This window comes from Lytechinus pictus, chromosome 3, assembly GCF_037042905.1.
Source record: "Lytechinus pictus isolate F3 Inbred chromosome 3, Lp3.0, whole genome shotgun sequence".
In the NCBI taxonomy this organism is placed as follows: Eukaryota; Metazoa; Echinodermata; class Echinoidea; order Temnopleuroida; family Toxopneustidae; genus Lytechinus; species Lytechinus pictus.
The window spans coordinates 30,279,119-30,306,038 of record NC_087247.1 but is presented as its reverse complement, the minus strand read 5'-3'; the positions used below and the strand labels follow the sequence as shown (position 1 = coordinate 30,306,038).

At 36.6% G+C, this 26,920-nt stretch overlaps 1 long non-coding RNA gene and 6 other non-coding genes across 7 annotated transcripts; 3 read left to right on the top strand and 4 right to left on the bottom strand.

The window, feature by feature from the left end:
- Positions 1-233: 233 nt before the first annotated feature.
- LOC135153569 (uncharacterized) lies at positions 234-19,511 on the bottom strand. The gene is made up of 5 exons (XR_010293023.1): positions 19,300-19,511; positions 16,427-16,616; positions 12,789-12,849; positions 4,235-4,317; positions 234-1,592 (listed from the first exon to the last, which is right to left on the bottom strand). It is a non-coding gene; the product is annotated as an uncharacterized LOC135153569 (long non-coding RNA).
- A 745-nt stretch (positions 19,512-20,256) lies between these two features.
- Positions 20,257-20,327, top strand: TRNAG-GCC (transfer RNA glycine (anticodon GCC)). Its single transcript has one exon. It is a non-coding gene; the product is annotated as a tRNA-Gly (tRNA).
- A 1,274-nt stretch (positions 20,328-21,601) lies between these two features.
- On the top strand, positions 21,602-21,672 carry TRNAG-GCC (transfer RNA glycine (anticodon GCC)). The gene has a single exon. It is a non-coding gene; the product is annotated as a tRNA-Gly (tRNA).
- Positions 21,673-22,723: 1,051 nt separating this feature from the next.
- Positions 22,724-22,794, top strand: TRNAG-GCC (transfer RNA glycine (anticodon GCC)). The gene has a single exon. It is a non-coding gene; the product is annotated as a tRNA-Gly (tRNA).
- A 1,282-nt stretch (positions 22,795-24,076) lies between these two features.
- On the bottom strand, positions 24,077-24,147 carry TRNAG-GCC (transfer RNA glycine (anticodon GCC)). The gene has a single exon. It is a non-coding gene; the product is annotated as a tRNA-Gly (tRNA).
- A 1,550-nt stretch (positions 24,148-25,697) lies between these two features.
- Positions 25,698-25,768, bottom strand: TRNAG-GCC (transfer RNA glycine (anticodon GCC)). Its single transcript has one exon. It is a non-coding gene; the product is annotated as a tRNA-Gly (tRNA).
- Positions 25,769-26,602: 834 nt separating this feature from the next.
- Positions 26,603-26,673, bottom strand: TRNAG-GCC (transfer RNA glycine (anticodon GCC)). The gene has a single exon. It is a non-coding gene; the product is annotated as a tRNA-Gly (tRNA).
- Between the last annotated feature and the right edge of the window lie 247 nt (positions 26,674-26,920).

Sequence of the window (26,920 nt, the reverse complement as noted above, 5' to 3'; positions counted from 1 at the left end):
TGAACATTTGACGGGAGGGGGCTGACACTAAAATATTGCCCCTTCTACCAAATGTGGACATTCAATTCCAATTATTGTAATTCGCCAAAAACGCAATTTCTTGCGCATTTTTCTTATAAAACGAACAAGAAAAACACTCTAATTAAATGTTAAAAATGTGATCACGACGTTATTTCAATTAACTTGTTTTATCGTTTGCACGAGCGCGCGCGTGTTTTTTACAGTGTTTTATGTTTTGTTTTAGCATCACAGATTGGGAGTAGAGTAAAAGAAATTGATATAATGAAAGATTGAAACTTTTTGGGGCCTTTTCTGCGCTCAGGTAACATTTCTTTTAAATTAACTTTGAACCTTTAAGAATGCTGCAAAAACGGAACCCCGATTATAGTCATGTACGAAAAGGTTGTTTTATAACTGAATGGGGCGCGAAATTGTGAGATTTTGAGAAGACCCATGCGAGGAAGCAAAGTGACGGAGATTTACGAAACATTGCCCTTTAAAGTATCTAAAGACTAAATTTAATGCATTCACAGTTAACAAGAATTCCTTAGGAAATCGCCATGGACCAAATGTGGTGTTTTTACCGAAATCCAAAATAAGTCTTAAACAATTACAAACATCACGCGGAACTAAAAAAAAATATATGATATTCCGCCTCCTCCTCTTCCTCCTCTCCTTCTTTCTATTAATTAGTATCAGAGAATTGTGGTCATTATGGGACAGGAATATAAACGAGAACAGAAAATACTAAAGCACAATTCAGTCGTGCATCTACGCCGGAAAAGCAAATGGAGATTAAGTTATCTCGTTCTTTACCTTTTATACCTTATCTGTCTGAATATCCCCCTAAAACGGATCAAAGAGAAGACGGAACGTTAAGTTTCTCGGGATTTTGGGGGCCGGCAGAAGACAAAGTGGATCCTTGATCACTGGCATCACCCCTCATCATGATGAGACTGCATCTGGTGAACTTTCCAACACCATGGTACTACCTTCGTCGATCATTTTCCTGCTCATCGTCCACACCCACCTCCTGATGGTGAAACGGTAGGTCCTCTCGAATTGGTCGCTCAACAATGACGTCAGACCTCGTATCACCCAGTCGAGTTTGGCTCTTGTGAGATGGAAGCTACTTTCCCCAAAGCCGAGAGGCAACGGAACGGTTTTGAAAATGTGTGTGTGGGGGGGGGGGGGGGTGCTGATCATGCAATAAAATCAAAATCTGATGGTAATTTTATCCTTTTTTGTACACGGTTATGGGAGAAAAGCGCCCCTCCCCCGGTTTCGAGGCCTCTATAGGGGCTGCTACTGAAGTTGATTGGGTCGGAGGATTGGGGGAAGAGGGAGAGATAATTTGAATTTTGATAGGTTCCCTGTACAGCTTCCCTCTCACAAGGGCCAAACTGGACTACATCTCACCGTAAGATGACCAAGCAGTCACTAGCAAATCTGATCCAACATCACCTCGTCATAAAAACCTTCTCCATCCCTCGTTGACAAGACCGCCTGGATGGTGATGATTGTCTACTCGACCGGGTAATCGTTTGTTCCTTTGGGTAGAAGTCGTAGTCAACATCGTGTTCATCCTTGTACTGATATAGAAAAACAAAAAGTAGTAAAGAATATGTGAAACGGGCATATAAATCTACATAGTCCGTAACTATGTCATCAACAGCAACAAAATAACGGACATCGAGCGGGCCAAGAGCCAGTTTCGCAAAGAGTTACAACCATGGCAACTTATTCATTATGGCAACTTCCATGGTAACAGGGTTCCAACTTCTTCCATGGTGAGGGTTCGGCAGTCGATCACAATAAAGCTTTCCATGGCTGAGAAGCACCATGGATTATTCATGTGCTGACAGCGCCAAGGCAAATGGGGGCAAGAGAAAAATTTTTTGGGGGATGGGGGGCAAAGAGGGACACGAATTTTCTGCCTGGTTCGCAAAATCGAGTGCGAAGCGCAAGCTAATTTTTTTTAAATATAGGCCTTGCTGACTTGAAAACGGACCTGTTTGCGTGATATATGATACTATTTTACCAAATCAATCATGCGAGCGCGCGAAGCGCGAGCTGAAAATATTTAGTATACTGAGTTGATAAGTGGACGTTCTAAGCATTTTTGTGACCATGAACATAATGGGTATTTAACTAAATAATTAATGCGAGCGCGTAGCACGAGCTGAAAATTTTTGATATTCAGCACTTTCTTGTAATCATGAACATGCAGGATGCGTATCTCGCTAAAACAAATAATGAAAATAATTAGTGCATATTGACATGAATATTGGATTTTAAGCCCCATGTTAACCTATGGAACAGATCATTTATTTATCTCAATCAACAACCACTGCGAGCAGGATGCGCGAGCGAATGTTAGTGACTAATATTGTAAGGTCTTTGGAGCTAACCATGGTCAGATGAGAAAATTTGAAGAGTAAAAAGTGCTGGTTTGGAGCACTTTAGAGCTTGAGTAGGATGCTCATCACAGCATGTACATCATTTTGCCAGTTTTCAAAAATTCGGGGGAGGGGGCAAGTGGGTACGTGAGCAACGATCCAGATTGGGTAAATGCCCCCCCCCCCTTTGGTTCTGCCACTAGGTGCGGATCCATGAATAGGCCTTGCCTCCCCACCCCCACCCCACGCAAACACGAAAGAAAGAGAGAGAAAGGAAGAGGAGACAGAAAAAAAGATAAAGGAAGAAATATCGAAAATGAAAATGAAAAGGGCAATTCCATAAAATATGTACATCCGACCCCCTATATGTGGGACCTTCATGTGTCTCTGATTTCTTGTTCTTTTGACAGTCTGTAATGCTGTCAAATGACCATGACTTGATCAGTTTATGAAGTGAAGTAAAACTTCAGAAAAGTGGGGTCGGACGTTCAAAAAGTTGATCATTTTATGAGATTGCCCAGAAGGGAGTGGGGAAATTGAATGAAGAGAGAGAGAGAAAGAAAGGGGCAGAAAAGGTAAAAGGGATATAGAATAAAGAGAGAAAGGAGTGAAGTGAAAAAAGAAAAGTAATTGGCCGGAAGAAAAAACGTGTAGTATAAGGAAATTGGCAGATCCAGGAGCTGAAGAAAATGAGACTAGTGAGATAATTAGATAATTTTCAGACCACTAGGCCTATATTACAATAAAAAAAATCCCCTTGTGCTGCGCGCTTGTATTACCCACTGTTTAATGAGATACATATCCTATTCATAATAGTTATGGGCTTAAAATGTCTCGTTTTGAAGTCAATATGAAAAGAAATAGTTCTGTTCGCGCTTGGTATTTTTCTTTGTTTTGTAAAATATTTTGTTCATGAATACTAAAACTGAGCATTTAAAATATAGCCAAAATTGAATATAACAAAAATTTAGCCAGCGCTTCGCGCTCATATTTATTTATTCATCTTTTTAACTGAGATAAGTATATCTTGTGCACGAAATTTTTGCATTAGTCCTCAAAATTTCCTTTTTAGTAACAAACGTATCGCATTCACGAATACAAAGGGTGTTTGAAATATATCGTCAGTATCTGCATTATTATTTGTTTGGTTACATACATAATACTTTAATGCTTACATAAACTGTTTTCAAGTCAATATAGTTTAAAGAGATAATGTGCCTTTTTTCAAAATATCAACAACAACAAAACTTGCATCATATATTTAGTGTCATACATATCATCTTCATTATCTAGGCCTAGTTTTTAAACAATCGCATTTCAATTATCATTTCTAATTGGTCAAACAATGCCTACTAAAGATGAGTAGGGTCAAATTGGGGAGAAACAGGAATAGGACAGTAAATTTGGTCTAAAAATGTCAGATGTAGTCAACGTCAACATTTGTGAAGTATGAACATTTATTTCTATATCATTGTTTCAGTCCCTTTTATAATAGGTGGCATTGACAGTGCCAATTATAGCTTGCCATCGGCACCGAAGATTTGAGATTTCTGGTACGAATGTTTCTTTATTAATGTAAAACAACCCTTCCATGAAAAAAAATCCATAATCTTGTGAAATTTCCCTAAAGTTTGCATAAATTACTGGCATAATTACACTTTGAATTAATCTTGGCAACACCAATATTTTTACGCTTTGACGTCACTGATACTACGCTGGAAAACTTAAAGGTTCCAAAAGTCTTTAAAACTGTTTAACACTTACATGTAGATGAATTCCTTACCCTGTATTGGTTATCATAACGGTTGAAGGCACTTTAAGACTGAAGTACGTACCCATCTTTTTTTCTCTCAAACGCAGTAATATCAGGAACAGAAAATCTGCCGGATGTCCAGAAGGTCAAGTAAATTTTCAATACCTGTATGCCATAATAATATAATCACTATGATTATGGCGTCAACGGAAAACGAGACAAGGTTTGAGAACACCAATCCACTGTTTAAAGTCAGCCATCTTTGTTGTCGTTGCCCTATTCATGGCTTGCACTTCCTGTTTTTGAAAATACATTCACTCTCGCCTGCGCCAGATCAGTTATTCAAACCTTCCCGCCATTGTGTCATCTTTTCGCCTCAGTGCCTATCACCAGGCGCGGATCCAAGATTTCGTGGGGAGGGGGGGGCCCAAATTTGACGTGATTTTTGGCGCCCGTGTGCACTTTTCGAAAAATGGCGCCCCCTCCCTCCCGGCCAGGCTAACTTAAATGTAACTTAAATGCCTTGAATGTATTTTGAATTATCTTATTACATAATCACATTAAAAAAAAGGCAATTAAAGACCACTTTTTTAATGTTCTTGAAAAAAAATCCATGAATATATAATATAATATCAATGGGAGCGCGAAGCGCGAGCGATTTTGGGGGGTCTCAAGTTGGTTTAACTTCTCACCAGAGTAGGCCCTACTAGAATATTGTGTGAACGGGAGCTGTAGTTTCTTTACTAGTTGTTTAGAATAGCCCTCATTAATATCAATGATAACCTCTTGGGAATAATGCAATCTCGAAGCAATCGACTCAATCTCCTCATCAGTGGCGAAGCTGTGATTTATTCAGCAGGGTTGCACGGGGGGGGGGGGGCTTGTTGAACTTTTGTAGAGGGCACCAAGATTAAAAAAAATAATAAAAATGGGGGGTAGAAGTTAAAGAAATTCCGAAATTTTATTCTTAAAAACACATTGAGGTATCTCACAAGGCCTAAATAAATAATGATAACGCGAAGCGCGATATATTTGACATAATATTTGGAAAATATTTTATATTTCACCATAATCCCTTTCCTTTTCTCTCTTTTTTTTTCTTGGTCGTGATTTTTTTTTTTTTTTGGGGGGGGGGACAAAACGCCCATGTCCTAACAATCATTTCCTAGCTTTACTTTATAAACAACATTAATGTGCAATAATCTCATAAGCCCTATGCGAGATAAAAAAAAAATATTAAATATCATGTATTTTGACCTGAAAATTGAACATTCTGGGCAATGTTTGTGAACCTGAACAAGATTCGTATGTAACTAGATAATTACTACGAGCGCGAAGCGCGAGCAGAAATTTTTAATGTGCGTTCTGACCTGGTCGAAAAGGGACCTGTTAAGGAAGTTTTGCAGTTAGCCATTAAGACGATACATATTTCAACGATTAAATAATGCGAGCGCGAAGCGCGAGCTGAACATTTTTGATATTCCAACCTAAAAAATTAGATTTCAAACCCCCAACGGGACACTCGATTCATGTTTTGTCACTCATGAAAAATGATGGGTAGTTTTTGGTATCTTCCTACATTAATAATGCGAGCGCAAAGCGCGAGCAGAAAATTGTTGATATTCTGATCTAAAACTGGATAATTTTAGCACGTTTTTAATAAGATCAAGATGCGTATCTCAATAAACATGCATGCACGTGTTTTAGAGTTAGACAAAATCTGGGCATTCTGAATACATTTCATTTTTTCATCATGAAAATCAATAATGCGAGCGCGGATCGCGAGCTGGAAATAATATTTGAAATTCCGATATGAAATGGGTCAATTTAAGCAATATTTAAAGCACTGTGTATATAGGGGAATTGTGAAGTGGATGTGGAAAGTACTTAATAAATGATTCGAGCGCGAAGCGCGAGCTGATATTTTATTATTATTTTAAACTAGGATCGAGACATTTTAGGCCTAAAAATGATGCCTATCTTCTATTCCTCTTCCTAAAACGTGTCGATATTTTTTTCTGAAAAAGGGACAATTTAGTTATGAATTCATATTTTTTTTTCATATTTGAAGTGTTTAGTTGCAAAAGGGGTTAGGTCCACTTTGGACCATTCCGAGAAAAACCATGTTTTTTATTCTCACTTATTGCAATAGTCTTATGAAAAACTAAATTGTCATGATGTACTACCCTATCATGTGAACATAAAATTGGGTATAAAAGAAATCTACCTGTCTTCAATTTTTTTCTATATATCTTTAAAAAAATTATCATTGTGGACCTAACCCCTTTTGCAACTAAACTGAAATGAATCAAATCTCTTTTGATTAAAAAAGTGATTTTTCTTTGCCACTTTCATTCACGTTTTCATTTGAATTTCAAATTTTCTTTCGTATCATCAGAGTGACTAAAAATTTAGAGGTTTAGAGACAGAAAACAATAAAATTTAAGAAAAATGGACCTAACCCATTTTGACAAATGAGTTCTTCAGAAGAGTTTTGTTGCAAAAGGGGTTAGGTCCACTCCAAGAAAATCATTTTTTTAATTCTCCCATATTGCAATATTCTTATGCGAAACTGAATTTTCATGATACCCTTCCATGAGAACATGAAATTGGGTATAAAAGAAATCTACCTGTCTTCATATATTTTATGACATACTTTTCCAACAAAAATTCTGTTTGGACCTAACCCCTTTTGCAACTAAACTGAAATGGACCTACCTAACCCCTTTTGAAAAAAAAGTGGCTTTTCTTTGCCATTTTAGTTCACTTTTTAATAGGAATTTCAACTTTTCTTTGGTATCATCTCATAGAGCTACTAAAAATCTATACATTGAGACATAAAAATCAAATTTGATGAAAAATGGACCTAACCCCTTTTGCAAGTGAGCTCTTCATTTATTAATCTAATAAGCCTAATGAGTGCGTGAAATCTGTTGACAGTGCATGAGGCCTGAAAAACTGGATATTTTATATTTTTTGTAATCATGAACAGCATTCATGGGTTGATACATTTATAGCAAATAATGCGAGCGCAAATCGCGATCCGAAATTTTTAAATGGGGGAATTCAAGTAGTTTGTTATAGAATATATAGGTACAGTGACGTACCGTGGGTCACGGCATTGGGGGGGGGGGCACCACCACAAATTTGGTGTCACTTAGGGAGCGCGCTCAGTTGCCAGGTATGCTGACCTAATAGAGAAATTTTAAGGACATGCAATGCCATTAAACGGATAAGTATCTCACTGATTAAATAATGCGAGCGCGAAGCGCGAGCTGAAATTTTTGTATATATTGACCCCAAACAGGGACATTTTAAGGACTATATTTTAGGTATCCATTAAGAGTATAAATATCTCAGCATAGTCATCTAATGATAGTGGCATCCTTTGCTGATTTTGTTATAATTACATCTAAACATATGAAGCACTTTTTGTAGTCATAGTAATCATGATTATCATACGCATCTCACTAATCAAATACTGCGAGCGCGAGCTGAAAATTTATGAAATTCAGACCTGAAGAGGGGCATTCTAAGGCTTGTTTGTAGGAATTCACTAAGTCCTTACGTATTTCACTAACCAAATGATGCGAGCGCGAAGCGCGAGCTAAAAATTTTTGATATTCAGATCAGAAAAATTGACATTTTAAGAACTGATTTTAGGAATTCATGAAGAGCAGACATCTCACCAATCAACTAATGCGAACGTTAGCACGGACAGGAAATGTTTTATATTAAGACCCTAAAATTGGGCAATCGCTTTAAGTAGTCATGAAAAAGAAGCAAATGTCACTACATAAAACAATAATAACTCGAAATGCGAGGAAATATATTTGGTGTATATTGATTTGAAAACGGGAGGTTTTAGTACAACAGGATTATACATCTCGTTAAACAGTCTATGCGAGCACCAGGAACAATGAAGACATAGGCCCTGAGCAAACTGTTTCATAAAGTCATGAAAAAAATGCTTATGTAAAATAATTATGATATAATATAACATTATAATAAACAATAATTTCTTTTTTTTGGGGGGGGACGTGCCCCCCGTGCCCCCTGGTAGTTACGCCACTGAATAGGTATACATAAATCACCAATAAAAATGCGAGCGCACAGCGCTAGCTCATAGGCCTTCATTTTTGACAATCGAGACACCTGAAAAGGAATATGTTGAGAATCTTATAGGAAATACACAAAGATAATAGGTAGGCCAACAACATTTTAAAGTTTCGCTTAATTTCACAAACCAGTTATATTCACATCCTTGTCGGTATGCAAATGAGGAGACTGATGACATCACTCACTCACTACTTCTTTTTGTATTTTAGTATATGAAATATGAAATATTCAATTTTTCTCCGTTGTCTTGTGAAACAACGATTAATTCCTCCCTGAACATGAGCAATTAGCATTGTTTAATACTAAATGGTTCAATCAAGCTGGTTCATATTGTAAAATCTGTAAAAAATGAAATATTGTATAATTCTAACATTAAAAAACAAAGGAATTAGTGAGTGAGGGACATTATCGACTGTCTCATTTGCATGTCACTGAGTTGTGCATATCACTGTTTTGTGAAAAATAAGCAAAATTTTAAAATGTCATGATTTTCTTATTTTACATCCGATTTTGATGAAATTTTCAGCATAATGCTTGTTTGATTTTTCTCTATTTATTCAAATCAACATTTTTTTGGGGGGTGGACTTGTCCTTTAAGAAATGAATGCGAGCGCGAAGCGCTAGCTGAAAACTTTTTTAATGATGAAATGAAAAGGACATTTTCAGTTGTTAGATTAGAATATAAAATATTTTCAGCTTGTGCTTCTCGTTCGCATAAAAAAAAACTGTGAGGTCGGGATGCGTATATAACTAAGCAGTGATGCGAGCGCGTAGCGCGAGCTCTATTTTTTCATATACTGACTTAAGAAGGACTCTTTTAAGGTATAATTCCTATTCTAAAAGTTTTTCCTTTTTCTCTTCGTCTTTTTTTTTCTTTTTCTTTCCTTTTTTTTGCGCCACCATGGGGGGGGGGGGCAAAAACTTTGTCCCCTGGATCGGCCTATGTATATTGACTTGAAAAACACTAACATTTTAAGGACTTATGTACGTGTGATCGATGGAGAGGATACACACCTCACTAATCAAATATTGCGAGCGCGTAGCGCCAGCTGAATTTGATATTTACCCCTTTTCTGACCCTGAACAGGATACCTATCTTGCCAAACAAACTTCAAACTCGAGCACATTGATTTTTGTCTATTATCGTAAAAACGGGATATTTTAAATCAGCCGCATTAATTTAACCTTTTTGGGCAGGAAATAAATTTCACTATAAACAGGCAATACGAGTAATGTTGCGCCCCTGGTCAAACATGAATTTGCATGGAGGCCCCTAAGTTCAAGGTCAATTTGGCGCCCTCGGTTGAACATGAATTTGGCGCCATGTGAAATATAACTTTGCCCTCCCCTTTCTGAAACATGTATTTGTCGCCTTATGGTCAAACATCAAATTAGCGCTCCCCTAGTTCGAACATCAATTTGCCCTCCCCCTTCTGAAACATGTATTTGTCGCCTTATGGTCAAACATCAAATTAGCGCTCCCCTAGTTCGAACATCAATTTGGCGCCCCGCTAGTTTGAACATCAATTCGGCGCTCCCCTAGTTCGAACATCAATTTGGCGCCCCGCCCAGTTCAAACATCAATTTGGCGCCCCCATCTAGTTCGAAAATTAATTCTCCCCCTTGTTCAAACATCAATTCGGCGCCCCATAGTTCGAACGTCATTTTGGCGCCGCCTAGTTCTAACATCAATTTGGCGCCCCAAGTTCGAATAGCAATTCGGCGCCCCCTAGTTCGAACATCAATTTGGCGCCCCGCTAGTTTGAACATCAATTCGGCGCTCCCCTAGTTCGAACATCAATTTGGCGCCCCGCCCAGTTCAAACATCAATTTGGCGCCCCCATCTAGTTCGAAAATTAATTCGCCCCCTCCCCCTTGTTCAAACATCAATTCGGCGCCCCATAGTTCGAACGTCATTTTGGCGCCGCCTAGTTCTAACATCAATTTGGCGCCCCCAGTTGGAACATCAAATTGGCGCCCCTAGTTCGAATATCAATTCGGCGCCCCCTAGTTCAAACATCAATGTGGTGCCCCTAGTTCGAACATCGATTCGGCGCCCCCCCCCCTAGTTCGAGTATCAATTCGGCGCCCCTACATGTAGGTCGATCATCAATTCGCCCCCCCCCCCGTTCGAATATCAATTCGACCCCCAGTTCGAACATCATTTTGGCATCCCTTCGAACTGAATTTGGCTTCCCTAGTTCGAAAATCATTTCGCCCCCTAGCTCGAGTATCAATTTGGCGCCCCCCTAGTTCGAACATCAATTCGGCGCCCCCCTAGTTTGAGTATCAGTTTGGCGCCCCCTAGCTCGAACATCGATTCGCACCCTCCCCCCCCAGTTCGAGTATCAATTTGGCGCCCCCAGTTCTCCCCCTCCCTTTTCTTCTCTTCCTTTCCCCTTTTCTTCCCCCTTCTCTCTCTTTTTTCTCTTCTTTCTTCCCTCTTCCTCTCTCTCCCTTTTCTCCTTTTCTTTTCCCCTCTTCCTCTCTCTTCCCCCCTCTTCTTTCCCCGCTTCCTCTTTTTTCTTCCCCCTCGCTTTTTCTTCTCTTCCTTCCCCCTCTTCCTCTTTTTTTTCTTTCTTTCCCCTCTTCTTCTCCTTTTTTTTCTTCTTTTCTTTCCCCTCTTCTTTTTTCTTCTTTTCTTTCCCCTCTCTTTTTTTCTCTTCTTTCCTCCCTTTTCCTGTCTCTCCCTTTTCTCCTATTCTTTTCCCCTCTTCCTCTTTTTTCTTCCCCCTCCCTTTTCTTCTCTTCCTCTTTTTTCTCCTTTTCTCTCCTCTTTTTCCTCCCTCTCTTTTTCTTCTCTTCCTTTTCCCTCTTCCCCTCTCTCTCCTTTTTTCTCCTTTTCCTTTCCCTCTCTTTTTCCTTCTCTTTCTTTCCCCTTTTCCTCTCCCTTTTCCTTCCCTTCCTTCCCCCTCTTCCCTTTTTCTTCTTTTCTTTCCCCCTTTCCTCTCTCTTTTTCCCCCTCTTCTTCCTTCCCCCCCTTCCTCTCTCTTTTCCCCTCTTCTTTTCCCCTTTTTCTCTCTTCTCTTCTTTCCTCCTTCTTCCTCTCTTTTTTTTTCTCCTTTCCCTTTCCCCCTCTCCCTCTCTCCTTTCCTCTTTTCTTTCCCCCCTTTTCCTCTCTCTTTTTTCTTCCCTTCTTCCCCCTATTCCTTTCTTCTTTTTCTTCCTTTCTTTCCCTCTCTTCTTTTTTTAGCCGAAGGGGGGGGGGGGGGGCAAGGCCCCCTCGGCCCCCCCCATGGATCCGCGCCTGGTTATCATTACATCATGACATGACCAGGCTACAATATAAAAAATAGAAAATATGAGCAAAAATGTGAGGGGTCGGACGTACATCAGACAAAAGCAGGTCCTTACGCTTTTAGAGTTCATGCCAAAATCTGTGATTTGTGTGATGCAGGTACTGAGATATATATATATTTAGTTTGTTGTCTTTCACATTAAACTTAATTAACAAATAAATCCATTGCCATGAGGAATTATGCTTGATTAAAATTGACATGCATTCAGACAGTGTACGTCCGACCAAGAAGATCATTTGAAACCTCATTGGTCCGACCCCCAAACTGATTTTCTTACAGTCAAGCAAAATACGCCTCATATCTATTACAAATGAGTCAGAGGGGTTAAACTGTTTATCCACTTTGTTATCAACATTTTAAGACGACATCAGTAATAATTCAACACAACTATTCACACAATGCAGGATATTTGTTACTATTAAACTTCAAGAAAAATGCATTTTTTAAAATAGTTTATAAAAGACATGCCAGAGAATTTCTTCAACTCTAAAACAACCTTTACTGTTACAAACTATCTTTAAACAAGGTGGGTTACGAACCATGAGTCTTGCCTGATTTTGCAATCAATATAACATGCAATATGACCTTTTGACCCCTTGGTGACCTTTGATCCCTCCATTCTCATTAAAACATGTGGTTTTTCCCACTGATCATTTTTGTTCCAAGTTTGAACAAAATTAATGCAGAAATACATCATTTGACGTTTTCACCCCTAGATGACCTTTGACCTCTCCATCCTCTTCAACAAATATGTGGTACTACATTAGTCTGCTATGCAGACTCTGAATGGCTCGTGAGGTGGGATCTGCTGGTTTGCGAAGCAAACCAGCCTGAAAGGGCGAGCGAAGCGAGCCATTTCACATCTGCAGCCTCAGTAGACCTAGTCTGCTATGTAGACTCGTTGAATCAGCTGAGGTACACACACTGCAGATGTGGGTCTACATTTGTAGACTAGTACTACATATACCCACTAAAAATTAGTTTGAAGTTTGAACACAATCAGAGCAAAAGTGACCGTTTGAACCATATATAACGTTTAAACTCATCATCTTCATCAACGAACATTCGGTATTAGCCACTAATTATTTCTTTTAAGTTTGAACAATACTGATGAAAAAAAAATACTGAAATTGAAGTTTTGACCCCTAGAAAGTTTGAACGCAATTGATGCAGAAATAAAGGAATGAGAAAGTGACCTTTTGACCCCTAGATACTTACCATCTTCCTCTGCAAACATTTGGTATTAACGACTGATCATTCCTTTCAAGTTTGAACAATACTGATGAACAAAATAAAAACAAAAATAAGCAAATTTAAACAAAAGCTGACCTTTTGACCTCTAGATGACCTTTGACCTCATCAACACACTAATCGTATTAGCCAAGGCAAAGGATCATTTGTATATGATGCATAAATAAAGAAATGAGAGCAGGTAAAAAAAAAAAAAAACATTCACATTTTCATAACTTACACCCCCTATGTGTGAAAGTAGAATAGTCTTGACACCCGTGTATCATAATAGCAAATGGGCAGATCTATTTCCTATGGCCATTTTATGTAACTTATTTGTTTATTGAATTTCTCATGTATTTTAATGTTCTTAATTTTGATTTTTTCAATGAAATTTCCTGCAGGCTTTAATTCGATCATAATTAACCACTAAATTAATCAGCCATTTGTGAATTCCATGAAAAGAAGACAGTTTCCATTGAATATAAACACAAAACACAAAATGATCCTCTCTATGTGATGATATCATCTTATGAAAAACTGCATATTGTCAAAAATAGGTGGTATTTTTTGTGAAATTGGTCTCAAAAGTTTTGCAAGACTTCAAAGAAAAAAAAAATGATAAGACTGTGCAGCGATATTACTGTGTGTTTCAGTATTAACATGCAAAACGTCAAAGGAGGTAGGTGATTTTGGTCCCCAGTGTGTGTGATGTAAAAAAAAACCAAGAGGTCACTGTTAATCTAGGTTGAAATTGAAATTTGTATTTAATTTTTAAAGACTTATATGAGTAAAAGATTATATGATATTTAAACTTTGCAAAAAAGTGCCTGTTTTTAATTCATTTTGTTTAAAAAAATAGAAGTTGAAAAAATCTAACTTATTTTTTTAGAAACCTGACATAATAGCAACTCGGACAATATCCAAATTTGATGACTTCAAAGCTCATATCGGGTTTAAAATTTGTTGCAAACTTGAGGTTTCAATATAAGTAAAATTGTATTTGTCTTTCTATGGCGACTTCAATGCCTTGCCAAAATGAAACGATACATTGTTTGAAATTATTTCTTTCAGATTCATACATTTCAGTTTCATAGCTTTCAAGTAATACCTAATTTGTTCTTTTTGCAGGATTCTGAAATTTTGACCAAAATGTTCAGTATTTCATGGAATAGCCAAGTAGTATTATTATTAGTAGTAGTAGTAGTAGTCATGGTAGTAGTAGTAGTAGTAGTAGTAGTAGTAGTAGAAGAAAAAGAAGAAGAAGACGAAGAAGAAGAAGAAAAAGGAGGAGGAGGAGAGGGAGGAAGAAGAAGGACTCGAGAGAAAAAGAAGAAAGAATAGGAAAAAAAGAAGAAAAACGAAAGAAAGAAAGAAAGAAAGAAAGAAAGAAAGAAAGAAAGAAAGAAAGAAAGAAAGAAAGAAAGAAAGAAAGAAAGAAAGAAAGAAAGAAAGAAAGAAAGAAAGAAAGAAAGAAAGAAAGAAAGAAAGAAAGAAAGAAAGAAAGAAAGAAAGAAAGAAAGAAAGAAGAAAGAAGAAGAAGAAAAAGAAGAAGGTTGTGATACGAAGCTTCATCATCATCACCATCACCAGTAGTGCAATCCCAAAAAAAAATTGAGGGTCCAGACAAGGCATATGGGGCAAAATATATAAAAAGCATGCGAGTGAGCAAAATTGACCTTATTAATTACAACAGTCTGTTTTTTCTTTTGGTTTTGATATAATTTTCAGAAAATATATTTCACATTTTTCCTTTCATTTTCTTTCCTTTTTTTTTTCTTAGTCGTGAAAATGTTGGGGGCATGGATGATTACTTGTCCTATTTAAAGGGATGGTCCGGGCTGAAATTTGTATATCTAAATAAATAGAGTAAAATTCACAAAGTAAAATGCTGAAAATTTCATGAAAAATCGGATAACAAATAACGAAGTTATTGAATTGTAAAGTTTATCAATATTTTGTGAAAAAAGTTACATGCACATCGTTATGAATATTCATTAGGTGGGCTAATGATGTCACATCCTCACTTTCCTTTTTCTTATGTTATTACATGAACTCATGTTTTCATTTTTTCATACATGTGTAAATTATGTGTCTCCATTATCATGATTATGATTAAATATGAATAAATAACTAATGCACTTAATCAGTTTTTAATCCAATTGTTTTAGATCTTGGTAGAAAAATTTGAATAAACCTAATTTCATATAATAAAATACAAAAGAATAAGTGGGGATATGACATCATCAGTCCACCTAATTAATATTCATAAAGAAATGCCTAGACTCTGTTTCACCGGAATAATTCAAAATCTTTAAAATTCAATAACTTTGTTATCCGATTTTGATCAAATTTTCAGCATTTTGCTTTGTGAATTTTACTCTATTTATTGAGATATAAATATTTCCAGCCTGGACCATCCCTTTAAACATGAATGGCTAATAAAAAATATATCGAATATCGCAGTCATCATCATCACTTACATCGTCACATTATCATTATAATTAGCTCCCCCCCCCCCAAGAAAAAAATGAAATAAAAATGTCCATTTGTACTATACAAACTGATCTCTTTGTAATCAGGCCGCCCTTATTTTTTTCAAAGTGCTACTTTTGACATAATTATGCAGCCTTATTTTCAATATTGAATATATTTACATTTTTCGTATGTTTATTTTTGTTTGTGAAAAGAAAACATCCTTACCGACTGCCCCATTATTGACAAATAGAATTCATTGTACAACCATACATTTTTTTTATCATGGCAACACTAATCCTTAGGGGAAGGCGGGGTAAGTTGAGCATAGGGGCAAGTTGAGCCACCAGCCCCAGGCCAATAATGAATGAGTCAGATATTATGGTGGTGTCATGTATTGATGACCCATTACATAACCTTTAACCCCACCACATTGTTTTCAACTTTGAAACAAAAAGTACTTTTTTAGAAGGAAAAATACAAACTTCAGCCAAAAAAAGTAAAAACGGGTGTGAAATAGATAAGTGTTTTTTACACACACACGTCTTTACATATAATAAAGACATAAGAACAATATTGTTAGTCCAGGTATGGACCTTCATTCTTGTCATAGTCTTTTACATAAATTGCATAAGAAATGTGTGGATGTGAAACAATTGCATTAAGTTCGGACTGGGGTAAGTTGAGCCAGCAAACATGGGGCAAGTTGAGCAATGGTAATTCGTATGGTAATGTGAATAAAAAAACAATCAAACCTTAAAAAGCCATCGATATGCAGGCAGAAAAGAGCAAATTCACATTGCAGTTCTTTTACTTTTAGAGAATGTTAGTATTTATAGAGAATTAGCAAGTGAAAAGACTTTAAATGAAATATTGACATGCTGGTTCTTCCCGCATTCAGTTTGTACATAGTTTTTGTGGCTCAACTTACCCTAGAAGGTGGTACAACTTACCCCACAGATGGGGCAAGTTGTGCCACTTGACATTGTTTTTTTCAAAGGTCACAACGACTTTCAGTGTGGGGGTAGAAAGTTGTATATAGGTGAAAAAGATTTCCCAAGAATCATATTTAAAGGCGAGGTACTTATTTCTACAATATCATTAGTCATATCAGTTTTATCATGCAAAATGCAAAAAGTTTCACAACTTACCCCGCCTTCCCCTACCTGTTCACATCTAATCATTTGAGCACGGTGTTCTCTGCATCCTTGTACATGGCTTGTATTTGTAACCAGTAGTAGTAGTAGTAGTTCCCTCCATTATCCTCTAATCATTTATGATGATACCTTGTCAAGTGTGTATCTCAAGAGTTGTTAGGAACTGTTACAAAGGGCTGGCAAGCTGCATAGAGATTTAAAAAAAAAAGGGGGGGGGCGGGGGGGGGGGAGTCAAAATTGACCAGCGAATGATTTGGAGAAAGCTAATATCAAGTTTAGGTGATACAAAATGAATGTAGAGAAATCTGATTGGCCTACAATTTCTAAAAATTGATTAAGCTTTTATGAATCAACCGATGTTAATATCGAATTGCTGTTGCTTTTTAATTGTTTAGCCATTCAGGCATTCAAAACACACAAAACACAAAAGCATTACAAAAAATAAACATACTAATAGAAATTAGCAGTCACAAAAATCAATTGATTGCGTGAGATGGACATGATGGAAGAACCATAATTGAATAATTGGGTTCAGGTATGCCATGACATTGTCATCGTTACTATTATCATCGCCATCGCCAACATCAACATCATCATCATCATCACCACCACCACCGCTGTCATCATCATCCATCAGTGGCGTAACTACGGGGGGCATGGGGGGCACGTGCCCCCCCCCCCCCCCCATCGGCTGGCAAAAAAAAAACCGGGGAAAACGAGAAAAAGAGGGAGAAAAAAAAGAAAAACGTAGTGGGAAAGAAGAAATTATTGTTCATTATAGTTATAATTATAATTATGTTGTATTATATTACATACATGTAAGAAACCTTTTTTTTTCTTCATAATTTTATGAAACATAATTTGCTCAGGGCCTATGTCTTCATTGTTCCTGGTGCTCGCATTGTCTGTTTAACGATATATATAATCCTGTTGTACTAAAACCTCTGGTTTTCAAGTCAATATACACCAAATATATTTCCTCGCACTTCGAGTTATTATTGTTTTATGTAGTGACTTATGCTTCTTATTCATGACTATTTAAAGTGATTGCCCAAATTTAAGGCCTTAAAGGGGAATCCAGCCTTGGCCATAAAATATTGTGTTGGGAAGGAGAAAAATAAGTTAAACAGAATGGTGAAAGTTTGAAAGAAATCGGACAAGTAATAAGAAAGTTATAGCTGCTTTAAAATTGAGATTACTAATACTATGTAGATTTCAAATTGGCAACTGGGTAAGTAAATTATGACAAGGGGCAAGGACAACTTTCCCATAGGCCATGTACTTTATTATCAGGGATTTGTGGTTTTCTCCTAAGTACCCATTCCCCTGGGGCAGTAATCTAAGTATAACCCAGGTAGTATATTGTTTTATGTCCTCATGAAAGAAAAATATAATTTGAAATAAAACTTTTGGGGAAAATGACATTTTAGCCATACTATGTATTGGAGTACATGGAAGAGTAGTCCTTGCCTTACATCACTATGACATCCATATGCGGCCAATTTGAAGTATCCATGGGTATAGTGATTACCAATATTTACAACTTTTAAAAATTCATAACTTTCTTGTTGTTTGTCCAATATTGTTCAAACTTTCACCTATGAACTTGTCTGATTTTTCTTTTCCTTATAAAAACAAGTTTTTATATGGGTTGGATTTCCCTTTAATATAAAACATTTCCTGTCCGTGCTTACGTTTGCATTAGTGGATTGGTGATATACGTCTGTTTTTCATGAATTCCTAAAATCAGTCCTTAAAATGTCCCTTATTCTAATCTGAATATCAAAAATTTTCAGCTTGCGCTTAGCGCTCGCATCATTTGGTTAGTGAAATACGTATGGTCTTAGTGAATTCCTACAAACAAGCCTTAGAATGCCCCTCTTCAGGTCTGAATTTCCTAAATTTTCCGCTCACGCTTCGCGTTCGCAATATTTGATTAGTGACATGCGTATGTTAATCATGGTAACTATTACTGCAAGTGTTTCATGTGTTTAGAAGTAATTCTAACAAAATCAGCAAGTGCTTGGCACTCGCATTAGATGACCTTGGTGAGATATGTATGCTCTTACTAGATTCCTAAAATATAGTCCTTAAAATGTCCCTCTTTGATTGTTTAGCGAGACAGTTACGTATCATGATGAGAAAAATTTGCTTATAATGCCCCTTTTTAGGTCTGAATATAAAAAATTTTCAGCTCGCGCTTCGCGCTCGCATTATTTGATCAGTGACATTCATATCCGTCTAATGGCACTGTCTTTAAGATGTCTCTATAAGGTCAGTAAACTTAGCAACTGAGCGCGCGAAGCGCGCTCACTAAGTGACTCAAAAAATTTGCTGGTGCCCCCAAATGCCGTGACCCACGGTACGCCACTGTCATCCATCGTCATCATCACCATCATCATTCATCACCATCATCATCACCATCATCATCATAATCACCATCATCGATCATCATCATCACCATCATCAGTGTCACCATCAACACCTCATCATTACCATCATCATCATCATCACCATCATCACCATCATCATCATCATAATCACCATCATCATTCATCATCATCACCATCATCACTATCATTATTCATCATCATCATCATTATTCATCATCATCACCATCATCATCATCATCACCATCATCATTCATCATCATCACCATCATCAGTGTCATCATGCATAATCATTAAAAAAAATTGGATGCTATATGTTCTGGAAATTAGAAGAAGAAAAATAGCAACATGATTTTACTGTCCAGAAACGGTTAACCTGTTCTTGGTCAGTCGACCACGACAGTCATTTCCTTTGGCGTTGATCTAATCATCTACTCGTGCATGTGCTAAAACAGAAATTTCAATTGCTTGTCTTACCTATTCATAGTCCATTTAATTTGTAGCTGCATGTCGAAAAATTGCACACTGCAGGCGTCAACGTTTGATAAATGAAATAAGATATTGAAGAGTTTTTTTACACCACCAATTACACGTTTAATTTCTTCCCTCGTTTTCAATCAAGAAGTCACATACTACACAGATAAACAGTCGTTCTCGGACCTCTTTCCTTCAAAGCTTAAACTTGCTTTACATTGTATACATTTCTTACACGCGTGTTGAACGAAAAGCATTCTATTGTATATGTTTGAATATCACCCATTCATGTACCGCTTCTATTATTCTGAGAAAGTTTTTCAGATTTCCCGCCATTGTGCACTCATGTCGCCTCAGTGCGCATTACGTAATCGCCAAGGTCAGTATCAGTCAAGGAAACCACTGAACTCTCTGGTTCATTGAAACACTGATTTTGCTGATTTTATTCAGTTTTTTTGGGGTAAATAAATGAACTTCTATAATTATTTTCCAGTGGGCAGTGGTAGATCTAGGCGGGACGCAAGGGAGGCACATCCTATATATTTTGAGATTTAGCCGTTGAACAGCGGCTTTTCATCTGCACCGACCCCCGAACCCTAAAAATTTGAAAATTTTCTCTTTGCACCCCCTATTTCGAAGATTTGGATTCAGATATATTCTATTGTTGAATATCTCAGAGCGAGTCAAGCGATATCACACGATTTCATGAGGGCATTGGTGGATTAGTGATAAAAGAGAACAAAAGCACTTTAATTGATTCAATGAATTTATGCTATATGACCTAGGTGCGTTGCTCATGCTCTGTCAGTCAATCCATTGCCTTTCCTTAGGCATGCCTAAAGCCCTGCTCCTGCCCTTTGCTAGAGATTGCCATGGAAACATCATTCAAAACAATTTTGTTCGAAATACATGTAATATTTTGGAGACATTGGGCCCACGTTCCACTTATTCGGTATGAAAGCACTGGTGGTTCAGTGGTAGAATTCTCGCCTGCCACGCGGGTGGCCCGGGTTCGATTCCTGGCCAGTGCATATTTTTTTTGTTCATGTCCAAAAAAGTTAACCAGATTCAATAGCATTCAATATTACGACCAACAGAGAAAATGCCCTCCAGGGAGCGACATGAAAGAAAATCTCATACCAAAGACACACGTGCCTTTCGAGTAATCTTGATACCTAATTATTTCATAAAACATTTGTAAATTTTGAATTTCGGTTTCACAAATTAATATGATGCTTCAAAGCAAACTATATTTATTTTGCTTCTTGGCACCTGTTGTTACATGGGTTGCTTATACGTCACAGTGAAACTGATTAAAATAAGTAATAAAAAAAAAAAATCACAGGAGATAAAATGATGGACAAAATGATGTTACATACTCATTAATTATTTCGTATATTATTATTATCATATAAAATATATATCAAACATTTAAATTGATCTTGGTGCGTTGCTATGTTAGTGTATAAATTATATCTTCTGTAGAGCATACTGGAAGCCCCCCCCCCCCCCCTCTCTTTAAAAATCACCATAAAACAGCATCCGCACTCATTGAGGCTGGTTTTTCGGCCATATCATCATGATCACAGTCGCTATTTCCTCTGAAAACATTGTCACTATTTTCTAATTCTCATGACTTACCCTTATACTTGGGCAAGGTTTCAGTATATCTCGAAAAGTTTGCGGCACGAATATATAAGTGGTGTTCTGAGAGTATAATTTCGAGGTGGCTGAGTTTTCGATACCGTCTAGTTTTCGGAAAAAATTGCGAGTGAACTCAGAGAGCTATCCCTCAAATAAAAAGTATGGCGATAACTTTGTAACCCCCCCCCCAAAAAAAAAAAAAAAAACCACATGATTGTAGCATGTCAAAAGTCAGATCGGTCTTGTGTTTTTTTTGTCTAAATCAATGAAAATTATGAGGTTTGAAATGCACAGTATATGTTTTTTTTTTTTATCCACATGGGGGGGGGGGGGGTTGCAGGTATGTACCATTCTAGCAGTCTTACACCAGTCATAATAAACATAACTTAAGGTATATGCTTTATTACCCGACACAATATAGGAAGATAAATGGAAATCATTGAAATAATCTTTTCAAAAATTGAGTTTTTGTCCAAAATCTGTGGTCTCCAACCCACTACCCACTTTCCAACAAGACAGCAATGGGCGAACTTGGACTAAGAAACAACTATGATATTATTTTGTACATTGAATTATGAAACATATTTTTTGTGCAGTACAAGGGGTTCGATGAACAGTATAATCACGATCATGGGACCAACGTTCCCTCTTCAACGTGCAAGCACTGGTGGTTCAGTGGTAGAATTCTCGCCTGCCACGCGGGTTGCCCGGGTTCGATTCCCGGCCAGTGCAAGTTGTTAGTAATATCTTTTTGTTATTTCAAAAGTGAATACTGTTTAACACTCACTATCTGATTATTTTTGTACATTGACTGTGAAAAAAGACTGTAAAATGGAGCCAAAATTGACTGTGAAAGCAAATGAAGATGTATACTGAAGGTTTATTGAATAAAACATCCTACTGTGGGGTAAAAAGAAATTGAAAAAAAAAAGAAAAGTGAATTTCTAAAAGCGCCAAGATTTGAAACTCAATTGTAAATTTCTTCCAACGAGCTCAATGACAAAGAGAATATTATGCAAAATTCATATAGTTGCTTTTTCGTGTGAAAACATTATTTCAAAATAGTCAGATGACTGACCCTTATAAACTTGTTAGGCAAAGTTTCATTTCTCATCTCAATGAGTTTGCAGAATAAATAAGTGCTGTAATGAGAGAGAAATTTGAAAGTGCAGAGTTCTCTATATACAATCTGGTTTTTCGGAAATTTTCGATCAAATTCAGCAAGCTAACCCTGATATTAAGGGTGATAAAATTTTCGAAAAAAGAAATCATAAGTTTTAGCGTGAAAAGTCAAATCGGTCTGGTATTTAAGAAAAGATAATGAAAATAACAAGGTTTGAAATACAATAAAGAATTCCTTTATTGTATTTATTTACTTATTTATTTATTCATTTATTTATTCATTTTTTTCGTATTTAGGGGGTGTCCCATTTCATTAGTCCTATACATAATGATACACCAGTAATAATAACATGAATAAACCCAACTTAATGCATATAATTCAACACCCGACACAATACAGAAAGACAAACGGAAATCATTGAAAATTATCATGCTAAAAAGCAATTAAAAATAATCGACAAAAATTAAAGTTTTGTACAAAATATAGGATCTCCAACCATCCAATTCCCTTCCAAACAAAACAGCGATGGGAGAACTTGGACCAAGAAGCAACTGCGAAATTATTATTTTACATTGCCAAGCATTGTTTTTTCATATTTGTTAAAGTTCCAGAGTATTGAAGAACAGAATCTGACATACGTTTCCCTCACTCGGTATGTAAGCACTGGTGGTTCAGTGGTAGAATTCTCGCCTGCCACGCGGGTGGCCCGGGTTCGATTCCCGGCCAGTGCATGTTTTTTAGTAATAATTTTTGTTATGTGCATAGCCAAGATTTATACCTCAAGGGACAAATTTCTACCAATGAGGTCAATTGAATAGAGAATAGGTACTAGGTAGATAAATAGATTTATTTAGAAAACAATAAATTCAGGTTTGATTTTCCTGCATGATTTACCACAATAAATCAATGTATCTGCCTATTCTGTGCTGCCTTCATCTTGAATTCGCCTCATTCGAACCAGATATGGTAACTCTTTCGTGTGAAAACATTGTTAAAAATAATAGTCAGATGACTGACCCTTATACTTGTTAATCAAAGTTTCAGTTTTTCTCATCTCAATGAGTTTGCGGCAAAAATCAATGCTGTAATGAGAGAGAAATTTGATAGTGCCGAGTTCTCCGTACAATCTTTTTTTATATTAAAATACAAAAGAAAGGCGTCATCAACTATTATTCATGAAGACGTGAAAAGAACGTTATCTGCGAAATAACGAAAAACATTAATGTGCTATGACTTTGTCATTCCTTGTCCAATTTGGTACAATTATCAGTTTTGTTTGTCTGATATAACTCTATCTATTAAACCATAATCATTTTCAGCCCAAAGTAAACCCTTCACAAAGAAAAAGATGAAGGTTTATAAATGTGAAAATGTTTCCACCACGTTCAATAGTACATGTAGTAAGACAATTTATAGATGGCGCTCGAATGGATTTGTAAAGCATCGTCATTTTTTCTTCTTATCAAGTTTTCATCCCACATTGACTTTCAGCCCTAATATCCATGGTCCTACGAAGTGGGGTGCTGGGGGTGGTGAAACACCTCCAAAGATTTTCCTGGGGGTGCTGCGTACGTGTGTTATAAATACACCATCGATGGCACCACTGGAAATCAGGTTGATAAGCTAAAAAGTAGAAAAATAACCAAAAATAACCTTTATTCTGTAGTGACCCCCCACTTTTTTGCTTGTCAAAATTTAATTCCATACCAGCAGCTGCCTACTAAAAATCGTCCCCAGGGCCTTGCCAATATATTGTGGTATCAGAAGAAATTATTTTGCCCTTATGTGACATCACGTATGTCATTTAAGTATTGTAAATTGTACACAGTCATGTTCAATCAGCCTTCGGCTGCGACGCATGTTTAATAATAAACCATTTTTAATTAATTTTTTAATTAGAAAACACATTAAACTTTTTATACTTCAGTAAAACGTGATTCACTTTACCGGGGGGTGTCATTCTCCACTGGACGCATCGCCTCAGACATTACGAAAATATTACAGAAAAAAAATTGCACTGGCCGGGAATCGAACCCGGGCCACCCGCGTGGCAGGCGAGAATTCTACCACTGAACCACCAGTGCTAACACGTTAAATAGAGGGGAACGTAACTGCTACATTCAAAGGTCATACTACTTAGACTTTGTACTCTCTTACAATGTTGGGCAACATACTGTCCACACAACAATTGGTTAAAAAATTATCCAACTCTCGGTAGTTTTCAACCAGTATTGTGTAGTTTTCACCCAGAACACACATTATTGTTTTAAGACTACCCAGAATCGTATTGACCAATTGTTGTGTGGACAGTATGTTGCCCAACATAAGAGTGTAGAAAATAATGACAAAATAAATTGTCTCATTATTCGCTTGGGAAAGATAGCAACATATCCATCTTGCCCCAAAGGTGATAGTTTGCCCATCACCTTCACATATCGTGATTATAATTCATTATGCTTGATATCGCAGATGTTTCTATTAAGTCCAATTCCGACCCACTAATGAATGAAAAGGGTCGGGTAGTTAGGGTTTGAAACCCCTTATTTTGTACCAAAAAAATCTAGTTTTGGTTGATGTTTTTTTAATATATATTTTAATTAGCATGATCATTTTCAGTGATTTTGATCCTCCTGTATCATGAAATGTGTTGAATCATATCCATTGAGCTGTTTTTGAGAATTCTACCACTGAACTACCAGTGCTTTCGTGTCAATAAATGGCAATTTAGGTCGCATATTGAGATCATACCCTTATTCAAAACTTTTTTAAATATTATTTTGTATAATAAAAAAAAAAGATGCCTCATGTTTAAATAATAACTCAATCGCTTCTAAATCCAAGTCAATCCCCTCCCCCATTGGCGTATTGCTTGAAAGTGAGTGGGGTGGTTGGATACCCCAATTTTGTACAAAAATTTAATTCTTGTAAAAATATTGCAATCATTTAATTAGCATGATAATTCTCAATGATTTATTTTTTTATATCCACCTCTATTGTGTCGGATGTTGAATCATAATCTATAATTATTAAACTGTTTTTCTTATCTCTGGCGTAGATAGAGCCTATATACCGTATGACAATAGCTCTATGGTATGACGGTGGGAGTGAGTTAGCTGCTTGCCTGCCCCCCTAATAAAGGAAAACCAATTAATTAATACAAAATCACACTGAATTAAGAGAAAATAAATGTATTGTATTCCAATCTCATATCTTTCATACAATAAAATAATATAATAATTTCTTGATATCAAGAATGGAATGCTTGATATCAAGAATTCAGATTAAGTAAGAAAAAGCTCGCCATTATCATTTTTGTATTTTATAATATTAAAAGATTAAAAGATGCGTATTGAGATTTTGGCCTCCAAGAATTAAAAAAAATAAATGAATACTGATTTACTGCGTAAGATATTAATCTGAGATTTATTTTGTTTTAAGGAGGCATAATAATATCTAAATCACACGCATGCAAATATAGGAATATATTATAAATTTGCTTTTGTCATGTGATTAAATAAGGAAGATTGGCCTATGGCATAAGATGCTCTGTCATTGAGCTTATTGGAAGAAATTTTCCCTTCAGGTCTTAATCTTGGCGCTTTTAGACTTACAAAAAGTATTACAGGAAAAAAATTGCACTGGCCGGGAATCGAACCCGGGCCACCCGCGTGGCAGGCGAGAATTCTACCACTGAACCACCAGTGCTTCCGGCATGCTTATCTCATGGAACGTAGGTCGCATGTTCAAAGGACATTTTGGTATTCAAAACTTCTTTTATTTTGTACAAATAAAAGAAAGACTAGTGGTTAGTATGTAAAATAACAACTCATTCGCTCCTAAGTCCAAGACCACCGCCACTGGTGTAGTATTGCTTGAAAGGGAGTGGGTAGTTGGAGGCCCCCAATTTTGTACAAAAAATCACGTTTTTGTAAAATTGTATATTCATTTTTTGGCATGATAATTTTCAATGATTTATTTTTATCCACCTCTATTGTGTCGGATGTTGACTCATATCTATTAAACTGTTTTATTATATCTGGCGTATATATATAGGGCTACGGTGGAGGGGGTTAGCTGCTCGATCCCCATCCCAAAAGAAAAAAAATCAAACAATCAAAAACTAAACCTTCTGCTATGTGAAACAAAATCACTGTATTTTATTGCATTTCATACCCCATGAATTTTATTTAATGAAAAATGATTTCTTGATAATCAAGAATGTAATATTTGATATCAGGAAATAGGATTACGTGAAAAAAAAGCTTGCTAATTTTGTATTTTATAATATGAAAGGATTCTTATTCAAATTTTGACCTCCAAGAATTTGATATTAGGAATATGATTTACTTTGAAATATGATAAATAATTGATGAACTTATAATGAGACATATTTAACAGACAAACACGCAAATAAAGATGAGAATTTCTACAATAAAACGAGGAAGATGGAGAGTGGGAAATGACATGGTATAAGAGATTGACAGATTCGTGGTTTCAGTGCACTTCTTTGGACGTCACAAAGGGATTACTAAAAATAATTGCACTGGCCGGAAATCGAACCCGGGCCACCCGCGTGGCAGGCGAGAATTCTACCACTGAACCACCAGTGCTTGCACGACTTGAGTGTGGAACGTTAAGTCCAGATCACTCTATTGGGATTTTTAATATTATAAAAATGATTTGTATCATTATTTACAATATACAAAATAACATCTCAGATGTTTCTAAATCCAAGTCCGCCCCCACTTGCGCAGCTTGGAAGGGAGTGTGGTGGTTGGAGACCCGCAATTAAAAAAATCTAGTTTTTGTAGAAAATTGACAATTAATATTTAGAATGATAATTATCAATGATTTCTG